At 41.7% G+C, this 12,940-nt stretch overlaps 1 protein-coding gene across 1 annotated transcript in view; it reads left to right on the top strand.

Annotated features, from left to right (window-relative positions):
- Nucleotides 1-12,940, top strand: part of CIT (citron rho-interacting serine/threonine kinase) — a 3,433,971-nt gene that overhangs the window by 1,770,681 nt on the left and 1,650,350 nt on the right. The window lies entirely within an intron of this gene.

The raw sequence follows: 12,940 nt of genomic DNA, 5'->3' as shown, positions 1-12,940 counted from the left end.
AAGCATTCCACATAGGTGCTAAGGTTAAGGGAAAACAGAATAGCCGATTATCTTGTGATGCTGACTATCCAACATATATATATATATATATATATATATATATATATATATATATATATATATATATATATATATATATATAAAACAAGACCCTTTCCAGATTAAAAACTCATGAAATCTGTCAAGCACGTAAAACCAGAGGCATCTGCTCTTAGCAGTACTTAGCTAAAGTATTGACAATCTTATGTGCCTTTAACTTTCTGAATTCTTTCTCTGCTGCCTCACACTAGCCTGGGTAGTTTGTTTTAGCTGTATGGAAGCAGCATATACCACTACTTCCTTACAGGAGTTGTGCTGCGGTTTACTGAAAATATTGCTTCTTTTTCGAGTCTTTGTGCTGGGGGAGGGGGGATTGTTATGAAGTGTTTGGTTTTAATCTTTTACATATGAGTGACAGCTCATCCTGATTATTGTCTTTGCCACAGACTGAGGATAGTAAGTTCTGTTCTACAATTCTCATAACCCTTCTTAGGCATAACCTGTATGTATGTATGCATGGTTACATTAGCAACAGTTCTTAACCCTATCCCATTGCCTTTTGCCGTCATTGACTTCATTGATGAGGCAGTGCAAGCCTGAACTTCATGCCAGTAGGACAGCAGACATTTTTATCTCATTTTATATATGTTTGAGTTCTGCAAAGAAGGCAATGTTTTAAAGCCTTCTTTAAGAGGTAATACTTGTGATGACCGTCTACTGGCCAAGCAATCAAGGAGGCTCAATCCTCACCACTAACACCAGGGAGGTCATCTCATAGAAGAGAGGAAAGGATATCTAATACACATAATAAAGTACAGTTTCCCTTAAGTGCACACAGACATCACAGTCAGTCTGGGGCTGGTTGCTCCCTTGCTCACAAGGTCCCCAATAAGACTCCCCACTGGCACAGCTATAGGGTCCAGATCTCAGCCTAGCTGGGCCAGCTAAAACCTCCAGTACCCTCTCTGTCCAGCCTGTGCTTCATGTCCCTGCCAAGTAGCTGACACATCACACACACACTTTGAGATAAGTATTTATACAAATTCACAGGCACTCCTGGAAAGGCTGACACAGATTCTCCAGCTGTGACCCTTAACCCAGACCATATGGTAGTAATACCTGCCACCACCCAGCTAATAATATCAGCTACTAAAAGGCCCTTAAAAGGGTGTCCAATTATTATTGTGCAATATTATTATCTAATGGTAATGTGACTATTCAGTCTAGGCGTATTGGAAGGGCTTAGACAGTAAACTGTATAAATATATAATGTACTCTAAAGCATAATTTATCTCTACATAAACCAGCCACAGGTAGAAGGTTTTAAAAATATTTAATAATAAATAATTAAAACGCAAGACAAAACTACTACACCACAGAGATATCTAAGAGTTCAGAAATCACACAGAAACTTAAAATAATACAGTAGGACAGGTCTGATTTCAAAGAAAAATACCTAATTAATCTTTACTAGCTTTAACTATTCCTACAAGAAATCACAGTGCTAGAAACTTACATGTGAGCTGAGGCAGACTGCTGAGTTAGATATCCAAGATCAAAATGCTCTCAGTCTCTTGTGAGAAATAGTATTTAAACATTACTAACAAACATGTCTCTAAGGCCCTCCCAAATTACATCATTTTTGACACTTAGTCTGGAGTTCTCAGGCCACAAACTGCATTATTTAGCAATCTAACACTTGCTCAAAAACTTACAACAATACAAGTAATTTTGCATGTATATTCTAACAGAAACCAGAGCAATAAAGCACATTCCACATCTAAATTCTGGTCATAAACTTTAGCCTTAAAACAATGGGCATGAATCCTTCATCCAGACGCACTGGAGCCGAATTCTAACATGAAAGGGTCACAACATGCTTCACTGGGCCAGTAGAGTGCAATGTTGTCACATATTTTGCAGTTCCACATTTCACAGTTTTCTTTTACACCATGCCTGTATTTTACATTTATTTACAAATGCCAGAATTATATATCAAATTCTATTTGACTAGGCTGGCAGCTTTCGCCCATCTTAGCAACTTGGCATTTTGCTGACTGGCTCTGTTTAACCATGTTAGAGGGTTGTGATCTGTCATCACAATGAAATTTCTTCCATACAGATAAGGCTGAAGTTTGTGTAGTGCACACTATGGCTAGACATTCCTTTTCTACCGCTGCATAACATTCCTCCCTGGGTTGGAGCCTATGACTGAAATAAACCACTGGGTACTCTTCTCCCTCTGAAGAAATCTGGCTAAGTACATCCCCCACCCCATAGCTTGAAGCATCCAACTGCTCAACAAAGTCTTTGCTGTAGTCTGGACTGGCTAACACAGGGGGTCCTCCCAAAGCTTCCTTAAGCTTCTGAAAGGCCTGCTCACATGCTGGGGTCCACACTGTCTTATCTGACCTGTTCTTCCTTGTCAGGTCTGTGAGGGGAGCAACTATGGTACTATAATTGGGAACAAACTTTCTGTAATACCCTGCTGTCCCCAAGAATGCCCTCACCTGCTTTTTGGTAACAGGTGCAGGCCATGCCTGAATGACTTCCACTTTGGCCGGTTCTGGCCTTATCTTACCACTCCCCACTCTGTCCTAGGTAGGAGGCCTGTGCCATACCCACCTGACATTTGCTCGGCTTAATGGTCAACCCTGCCCTCTGTAGTCTGCCCAGCACCTCCCTGACATGCTGAAGATGCTCTTGCCAAGAATGGCTGTAGATAGCAATATCATCCATGTAAGCAAGGGCAAACACTCCTGCTGAGATATGATCTACCAGCCTCTGGTAAGTCGCTAGGGCATCCTTCATCCCAAAGGGCATCTTTGTGAACTCATACAAGCCAAAAGGAGTCAGAAAGGCTGACTTCTCTCTAGCACTGGGAGTCAAGGGCACCTGCCAGCAACCCTTGGTAAGATCAATGGTTGTAAGATACTTAGCCCCACCCAGCTGCTCTAGGGCCTCATCTGTACTAGGCATGGGGTAAGCATCTGCCTCTGTGTGACTAATTTCCTGTAGTCCACACAGAGCCTGGTGCTGCCATCCTTCTTTAGCACCAACACCACTGGTGAGGCCCAGGGACTGCTAGACTCTTGAATCCCCCCTAGTTCCAACATCTCCTGTACCTCCTCCCTCAGAGTCTGTTTGACTCTCTCTCAGTCACCCTATAAGGGGCCTGCCTGATAGGCCTTTGGGGTTCTGTATCCACCTGGTGTTGCACCAGGTGGGTGCTCCCTGGTTTCCCAGTGAACACGTCCCCAAATTCCTGCAACACTGCTCAGATTTCTCGAACCTGGGTAGGAGATAGCTGCTGGGACATTACTACCCCTTCCACCGAGGTATCAGCCCGAGCCTCACTGAGGAGATCAGTCCCAAGATCTCTCTCAGACTCCTCCTGCAATCCACTGCAGATGCTCAGCACAAGGGCTTACCTAAAAAAAGTCACAATGGCAGAAAAGGCAACAACTGAAGAGCGCTTGAAAAAAGTCACAGCAACTTAACTTTGTTGACTTTTTTTGGTTTTGTTCGGCTATCTTCTTGGACAAGGGCTTACCTATCATGGTAAGGTTTCATCATGTTAACATGGTACAATTTGTGCCCCTGCCATCTACCTAGCACTTCCACCATGTAGTTAACATTACTTACCTTTCTTACCACCTTGTTTGGTCCCTCCCTGGCTGCTTGCAACTTTATGTGTCTGACAGGAATGAGAACCATTACCTGCTGCCCCACAGCATACTCTCTAGCTCGAGCATTCCTGTCATACCACACCTTTTTCTGTTGTTGGGCTTCTGCCAGGTTCTCCTGGGCCAGGCCCATGAGTTCAGTGAGCCTTGTCCTGAGGTTCAGGACATATGCCACAACAGACTCCTTGTGAGACTCACACTCACCTTCCCACTCATCTCAAATTAAATCTAGAGGTCCCCTCACCCTATGCCCATACAGCAACTCAAAGGGTGAAAAACCTGTGGATTCCTGGGGAACCTCTCTGTAAGCAAACAAATGGGGCAAATATTTGTCCCACTGCCTCTTAAACTGATCTCCAAATGCCCGTAGCATGGGCTTGATTGTAGAGTTTAACCTCTCAAGACCATTAGTCTGGGGATGGTAGGGGGTGGTCTTCATGTGCTTCACCCCACAGGGCTTCCACAGACAAGCCAGCAGGTCTGACATAAAATTGGCACCTCTATCAGATGGTATTTCCTTTGGGAAACCTACCCTGCTGAAAATCTCTAGCAAAGCATTTGCCACCTTCTCTGCCTGAATGCAGGACAAAGCCACTGCTTCAGGGTATCATGTAGCATAATCTACAATCACTAGGATATACTTTTTCTGTGTGGAACTTGTGGTACTCAGAGGACCCACAATATCCAGAGCTACCCTCTGAAATGGCTCCTCAATCACAGGCAAAGGCATCAAAGGAGTTCTCACCTCTTCTCCTGTGTTGCCTACCTTTTGGCACTGCTCACAGGTCCTGCAGTACCCTGTAACATCTCTGGAAATTCCAGGCCAATAGACGTTTTGCATAATGCGCCTCTTTGTCCGTTTTATGCCCTTATGACCTGCAAAGGGAATATCATGGGCTATGGCTAGAAGCACCAGATGGTAAGCTCTAGGCACTACCAACTCCTGTACTCTCTCACCTTCTAGCCCTCCCTCAGGGGTCCACTCTCTGTACAGTAACCCTTTCTTCCAGTATACAGATTCCCCCTTCCCTTGAGATATAGGTGCCTCCCTAGCTACCTGCCTCAGGCCTTGCAATGTAGGGTCTGAGAGCTGAGCCTGTCTCAAGTCTCCCCTTGTAACCCTTCCCAGCTCCCCTTCCACAGGAAGTCTGGCATCCTCTGACAGCGGTGCCTCACTGTCAGCCTGGGTACTACTACTCACCTCTACCTTTGCAGTTACCCTGTCCAAGGAAACATCAATACCCACAAGCAGCTGTGGCTCACATTCAGTCTCACTGCTACAGCATAGCTCACTCCCTGAAGTAACCACCTCAGCAGTCCTGGCTGCAAGTATGCAGTCTGTCTGGGTCTCTCCAGGCTACCAGACCCACATGCTTGTCTCCTAGCCTCGCTACATCTAACTGCATAAGTATATAGTACTGCCTCATCCAAATCCTCCCCTCTCAGGACATCTACAGGATGGTAGTTCCATAGCTCTGTTGTCTCAAGACAACCCACTGTTGGCATTTTGTCTTTCCCACTTACTGGTTCCCTCACCTTTGGTTCCCCACCTTGCCTCTGTGGACATCTGTATGCCACATGGCCCCACTGGTTGCATTCAGAACTTTTCACGCTAGGTCCTGGACATTTACCTGGACTAGTGGCTTCCCCTGCTACTGGCGGATTAATTTGGGGGCAGTCTGTGCTGTCCACCATGGTTTTCTTTAGACCCATGAGCAGTACTGAGGGGTCCCTTTCCTGTGCAGGGCTGCCCTGCTTGCTAGGTATAGGTCTCCCTCCTTCCCTAACTCAGCTAACCAGATCCTCATGTCCTCAGACAAAGTGCTAAGGGCTTGTTCCCTTACCAAAAGGTCTGCCAGCCTTTCAAACGTGGTGAACTGACATCCACACACCCAGCTATAAGTGCTCAGTTCAGCAACATATTCGCATACATTTTCATCTGCCTTGCTTCTATGCTCATGAAGCGTTTTCCTATACATTTCAGGTGTTAGCTTAAAACATTCCAACAAGTGTCTTTTTACAGCAGTATAATCAAAACAGTCAGTGTCATGCATTTTTGCTAAAGAAGTTACAGCTTTACCATGGAGTAAGGAGGTCAGGAACCGTACCCAGAGCCCTTGGTCAACTTCATACTGTTTACATACCCGCTCAAACATATGAATGAAGCTATCAAAATGATCTCCCTCTTTAAACTGTGGAAGAAATTTACTGACCTTTGGTGCTTCTGGGGTCTGGTTACTCCCTTCCCCATTACCTCCATGACTCTGGTGAAGAGTCAGCATTTCCCTCTCATGCCTCCTCTGCCGCTTATTTTCCTCAACTTGTAGACTCCTCATTTTCTCAACTGCTTCTAGTTCCATACGCCTGGCCTCCAACTCAAGTCTCTTTAGCTCCAGCTGGATTTTTAAGTCCACTGCAGAAAGGTTGAGCTGTCCATTCTCCGAGGATATTGTGTCTCCACTGTCAGTCTGATTGTCCTCCAGGCTGCTGTTTTCTGATGCAGCTGTAACCGAGGCTGCAATCAGGTCTGCTTTAGTCAGGTTTCCATGCACCAGTCCCCTAGCCTGGCACATCTCCGCCAGCTGGTTCCTTGTCAGCTTTCCATACTCTTCTGCTGACATGCTGCCTGCTCACCCTGACTAACACTAAGCTAACAAAAGAAATGAAACAATTGTGATCTGAACTCTAAGTATACACTGTGTGGCTGTTTTAGAGTACAAAGCACTTTTAGAGATCACTGTACATAAGCTACAGGAATTTGTTCTACCCACACCATTACAAGCCAGTTAGTATGTGAAGTAGATGCCACCACTGCAAACCACTTGTGACAACCGTGCCCTGGCCCAGCAGTCAAGGAGCCTCAATCCTCACCACTAACACCAGGGAGGTCATCTCATAGACGAGAGAAAAGGATATCTAATACACACAGTAAAGTACAATTTCCCTTAAATGTACACAGAGATCACAGTCAGTGTGGGGCTGGTTGCTCCCTTGCTCACCAGGTCCCCAATAAGACTCCCCACTGGCACAGCTATATGGTCCAGATCTCAGCCTAGCTGGGCAAGCTAAAAACTCCAGTACCTTCTTTGTCCAACCAGTGTTTCGTGTCCCTGCCAAGAAGCTGACACACCACGCACACACTTTGAGATAAGTATTTATACAAATTCACAGACACTCCTGGGAAAGGCTGACACAGATTCTCCAGCTGTGCCCCTTTACCCAGACCATACAGTAGTAATACCTGCCACCAGCCAGCTAATAATATCGGCTACTAAAAGGCCCTTAAATGGGTGTCCAGTTGATATTGTGCAATATTATTATCCAATGGTAATGTGACTATTCAGTCTAGGCTTATTGGATGGGCTTAGACAGTAAATGCTATAAATATATAATGTACTCTAAAGCATAATTTATCTCTACATATACCAGCCACATGTAGAAGGTTTTAAAAAATATTTAATAAATAATTAAAACACAAAACTACTACACCACAGAAATATCTAAGAGTTCAGAGATCACACAGAAACTTATAATACACTAGGACAGGTCTGATTTCAAAGAAAAATACCTAATTAATCCTAACTAGCTTTAACTATTCCTACAAGAAATCATAGTGCTAGAAACTTACATGTGAGCTTAGGCAGAGTGCTGAGTTAGATATCCAAGATCAAAATGCTGTCAGTCTCTTGTGAGAAATTGTATTTAAACATTACTAACAAACATGTCTCTAAGGCCCTCCCAAATTACATCATTTTTGACACTTAGTCTGGAGTTCTCAGGCCACAAAGTCATTTCACATGTATATTCTTACAGAAACCAGAGCAATAAAGCACATTCCACATCTAAATTCTGGTCATAAACTTTAGCCTTAAAACAATGGGCATAAAACCTTCATCCAGACGCACTAGAGCCAAATTCTAACATGAAAGGGTCGCAACATGCTTCACTGGGCCAGTAGAGTGCAATGTTGTCACATATTTTGCAGTTCCACATTTCACAGTTTTCTTTTACACTCAAGAAACATGCCTGTATTTTACATTTATTTACAAATACCAGAATTATATATCAAATCCTATTTGACTAGGCTGGCAGCCTTTGCCCATCTCGCCTCAATCGTCACAACACTATTGTGAAGATTATGCATCAGAGGTTGCTGTTGGGTTGAAAACTGTGATACAGTAGCTGCTGTTAGAAAAGTTTCAGCTGCTGTGTCCTGTTGCAGAGAATGTCAGGAATGATTTAAAAGGGGAGGATGATTGCTTGTCTTCATTACGATAACTGCCAATGATCAGCTAACATTTTCTGTGAATGCGATGTTTTGTGCAGCATGTTACTTGGGAAGAAATTATTTCTGCTTTAGGAAAGTTGAAGACTCCAGAAAACATAATCCAGACTTTAAAAAATTCAGTTTTGGAAAGGGAAAAAATTGAACATGGCTGCCATAACATCTACTTTCCATGGACTAAAGCACTCTCTGTAAGCAGCTTGAGTGTTGAAACACTTTTAGTATTGTACGCATCATTAGTTAAACAACACTTGAAACTGCAGGGAAATACTCCATTATAGTTGCTGCTGTGTACTTTAAACAATAGGATTTAACCGCACTGTAGATATCCCTCTTTCAAAGTGCCAGGGTGCCTTCTATATCTGGGAATATATGCCAGACACTCCACTGTAAAGGGAAGAGTAATGCATACCATTTCAGTTTTTTTGCAGCTGAAGTATGTGGTCACTTCATAAAATGAGAGTCCTCTAGGTGTTTTCCAGGAACACAATAAAATAACCTTTTGTTTTTAACTGTTTCTCACTTGTTAGTGTTTTACTCGTTGATAGTTAATGTTGAGTTTTTTTTTCTGCATGGCATGATGTGCCTAGAAAATCTGCCCAACTAATCTGCTTGTAAGAAATGGATTACCCTTGATGGATTTCCCTTCAAAATTACTGTTTTGCTCGGAAAATCATCCTGATTTGCTAAGCTGTGAATGCTAAAACTTCTTGGGGCCCTGTTAGATCCTGAGTATCCGATCTTCCTTTTAAGTATTTTCACTGTTTTGCTGCTCAGTGAATCTTCCAACACTTCCCCCAGGGTAAAGTCCCCTGACAATGCGTGTAAATTGTTAAAAATAGAGAAGCTTAACGGAGGCTGTCTAGTGAAAGAACATGAAGGATATTGGGATGATAGTGAACCCTATTATCCCTGCTTAAAATCTGGAAGTTTAGGGTTGAATGAGTTTAAACTTTATCTGTAAAAAGAAAAAAGTAGTGGGAGAATTCAATGCACGACTTCACTTGTGATACCAAAATGAACGCTTTATTCAATATTGCGTTTTCGTCCAAAAGACTTCATCAGATAAAATACCTTTCTTAAAATCAAAGCTTTTATACCATAATACATGTTGTTATTGACCTATCATGTTTCACTTCTAATTAAAGAAAGAATCCCAATTGAATTCAGCATTTTACAATATACTAATAGTACATTCATGTTCATTTTATATAAGAAATTCCACTATCTAAAATATTAATTTAAAATAAATATTTGTTTAAAAACATTCATTAGTTTGTTAAAATTGCGTCATTCAAAGGTTTATGAATTTATTAAACATTTCAAAGGGTTTACTCTAGAATAACCTTACTTTTTCAATTTGCAGTGAAACACTGCCATCTACTGACCTTATTTATTATAGTTTACAAGATTATATTTTAGCAGCTTTTAACTTTAAAAGTGGTAAAATGGATATGTTTTCATTTAAACCTGGGGGGTCTATTGGCTTCCAGGGCCAGTTGCCACCACAATTCTTTGAAGCCAATATTTTCCTCCCAGGGACCCCCTCTTATATCAATTTTTGCTTGATCTAACACAAAAAATCTATATTTGTATTCCTTGCAGACAAGTGAGTGCTTAAAAAGTGCATTGGTTTCCTTGCATTTTTTGATTTCATAAGTATGTTCGTAAATCCTCTTTTTCAAGGTGCGCTCTGTCTTACCCACATAGTAAGAAGTACATTCCTTGCAAATTGCTAGGTATATCAATCCCTTAGACTCACTTAACTAGCTTAACGGAGGCTGTCTAGTGAAAGAACATGAAGGATATTGGGATGATAGTGAACCCTATTATCCCTGCTTAAAATCTGAAAGTTTAGGGTTGAATGAGTTTAAACTTTATCTGTCCCAGTACCACAGTCTTGCTTTAATTTTAGCCCGGTCTTTGCTGACTACTTAAGAGGAGAGCATTGGGCTTCCACCCATGGGTATTAACAGTGCCGCTAAAATTGTAGTTGCTGCACCACCATCAGATACCATTCCCCAAGTATCTGTGTATATTAGATGTACTGCAGTATCTCCCCCCTCTGCAGCTTAGCCACAAGATAGCATGATATTTTTGTCATTCGCAGAATTTGAGGATTTTATATACAATAACGCCACTGACCCACCAGTTCCGTTGTCATCTAAAGATAAGACGCTTGTCCCTCTTCCTCATCCACTAGACTGATGTCTTTGGGTTTGTCTGTGTCTTCATTTGATTGTGAAAGTTTTCCTTAAGAATACCTGGTAGCTTGATACAGATCAAACTCCTTTCTTGTCTCCATCTTTCTCCTCTCCTACTTTCAAGTACATTCAGGCACTGCAAAAGTAGGTGGGAATTGTTTTCAATTCTTTCCATCCAGAAATATCTTAATGAATACTTAGGAAGGAGGCAGGGCCTTCAGTCATTTCTGCCCTGAGGTCTGTGCTCATGGACACCATATTTGCATTTCAGAAGTAACCAGCTACCACTGTTTCATCTCCATGAAGGGTAGTGTCCTCTTTAAGTCCTCTGCCAGATGGAGTGAAATCATATCGAAGCATTTTGAACCCAACTCCTGTATGACCTGTATACTTCCACATTGACCACAGAGACTGAAGTACCTTGCTAACAGCTGAGAAGTATACAACTGGATAAGGTTTGCAGCAGGATGTTTTTTTCCTGTGCTATATGGGACTCTGATCCTTTTCTGTCTCGCCTATCCCATTTCCAGTTTTCGCCATCCTGTCAGGTACAAGGAATGTTTCATCTTTTCTCAAGTCTAGAAAAGGGGAATCTTGTGAAGACCTTTTCCAAATTGACTAGAATGGATTGCCATGTACCTCACTGTAATGTTAATAACATGATGGTATCTCTAGGACAGTAGGCTCAGACTTCTGCTTGCACATTCTTCTCTCCTACCTTTAGAAGGAGCTGAGGAGCCAGGTCACCCTTGGATGTCCCTTTTTGGGAGAGTGTATTGGTCTGCCCTTTCAGGATCTGGTCAGGGACTTGCAGAAGAAAAAAACAAGCATTCATTGCAGTTGTATTCTGTGATCTCACTTGACACCAGTAAGGAAGAACCCCCTTCACAGACTGAAGAGGGCTTTCAAATGTCTGACTTCTTGCTTTTGTCTGGCCAAGTATCTCAGAATGGTAACCACCACTAGTTGAAGGGCTACAATCCTCACTGCATTCTAGGACTGTCTGGTCTTGGGAAGGTACCAGTTTTGCTTCAGCTTAGAAAAGCTATCGTCAAGGTACCTTTAGAAATTTCTTTAATACAAACTACCTTCTCTTAAGTGATACATTGGCTAGCTCCAAATTTTCACCAAACTCAGTTAATTCCACTGAATACAAAAAGTAAGAGTAATTCCCAGGCTGTTAGAGAAATCATCACTGAAACAAACCAGGAGCTTATTAAACTCCACCAATGCTAGGTTTGAGGCTTAAATGGCTACCCAAGCCAAAGAGAATCAAACAGCCTTTTTTAGTTATGTTCATAATCTCAAAAGAACAATGCACTGAGCTGATTATGAATGAGATTATCTGCATTGACTCTGAAAATATAGTGGACATTCTGGCTGATAAATGTATCTCTAAAACTACCCCTTTTGTTCCCCTTTGTCTGTCCCTCAAGATATAACTGAAACTTGCTTCCCTCCAGCTATCACACAAGACCGTCCTAAAAGTACCATCATAAGCTAAAAATACTGCACCAGTTTGTCCTGGCAATATCCCTGGATGCATCTTAAGTAGCATGAAGTGCAATTTAGCCACACCCCTAACAACACTGTTCAGTCTCAGCCTCCATATAGGTTTTCTACGAAGTGAGTGGAGAACAGTGACAGTCATTTCTGTGTATAAGGGGGGACCTTCCACAGAACCAGGCGATTACAGGCAATGAAGTCTGACCAGCTTCATATACAAAGTTATTAAAAGATTTATCATGGAACTAATTGATTAGAACATAAGAAACTTCCAAACACTGGATCAATCTGTCTGGATTCATCAAGGGCAGGTCATCTTTACTCAACTTGGTGGACTTTTTTTGAAAAAGTCACGAAAGCAATGGATGAAGACAAAATAGTACACACCATATAGCTTGATATGGCCAAATATGTTGACATAATCCTTTCACTTAGGCATAGTATAAAAGCTAAATAAACTGGGAATAAACCCCAGTGTAGTCTGCTGGATTACCAACTGGCTCACAGAGACTGATCATGCTGAAGTGGGACCTCTTTTGTTTGTCATCTACTTTACTGAAGTAAAAGCCAATATCAAGGGCTCTGGCTAAGTTTGTAGATGACTACAAGCTAAGAGCAGTTATTGAATCCACAGATGACTTAGCCATCCTGCAGAAAGGTTTGTTTTAAGTAAATAACTGGTGCCAAAATCATGGAATGAAACTAAATGCCAGAAAGTGTATTATTTTATCCTTTTTGAAGGCATTTAACCCAGGGAACTACCACATTGACAGTATGTCCCTAAAAGTTTATCCGTTTTTTCAGGCTTTACCAAATATTAGTAGCACAGTGTAGCCCCTGAAGTCCAGTTAGCAATAACCGTAATTTACACTAGCAAAGATGTGTTTTGCTACGGTCTAAACAATAAAGCTATATTACTCTGTGATTAGTTCCGTAGAAGCTAATCCAGCTAACAAGGGACACCAAGCTTGTTCAATATATTCCTCAATATTTAAAATTTAAATATATTTACTTTGGTAGAGATTATTGGGTTTTGGTCTAATAAATGAATGAGTAAAACAGTATTCTTTTTCAAAAGAAACTTTTATTTACTAGACCGGTGAGCGCTGCTATAAAATCCTTTAATGATCTTATTTTTCTTTACATAGGGTTTTTTATAAATGTAATTCAGTTAGTATCCGATGTTACAGCGAAACCAAATTTTGATTGATTGAATTAAA

The sequence above is a fragment of the Protopterus annectens genome, chromosome 4.part0 (genome assembly GCF_019279795.1).
Source record: "Protopterus annectens isolate FY-2018-M chromosome 4.part0, PAN1.0, whole genome shotgun sequence".
Classification (NCBI taxonomy): domain Eukaryota; kingdom Metazoa; phylum Chordata; order Ceratodontiformes; family Protopteridae; genus Protopterus; species Protopterus annectens.
The sequence above is the reverse complement of the archived record's forward strand: the minus strand, read 5'-3'. Positions and strand labels throughout refer to the sequence as shown.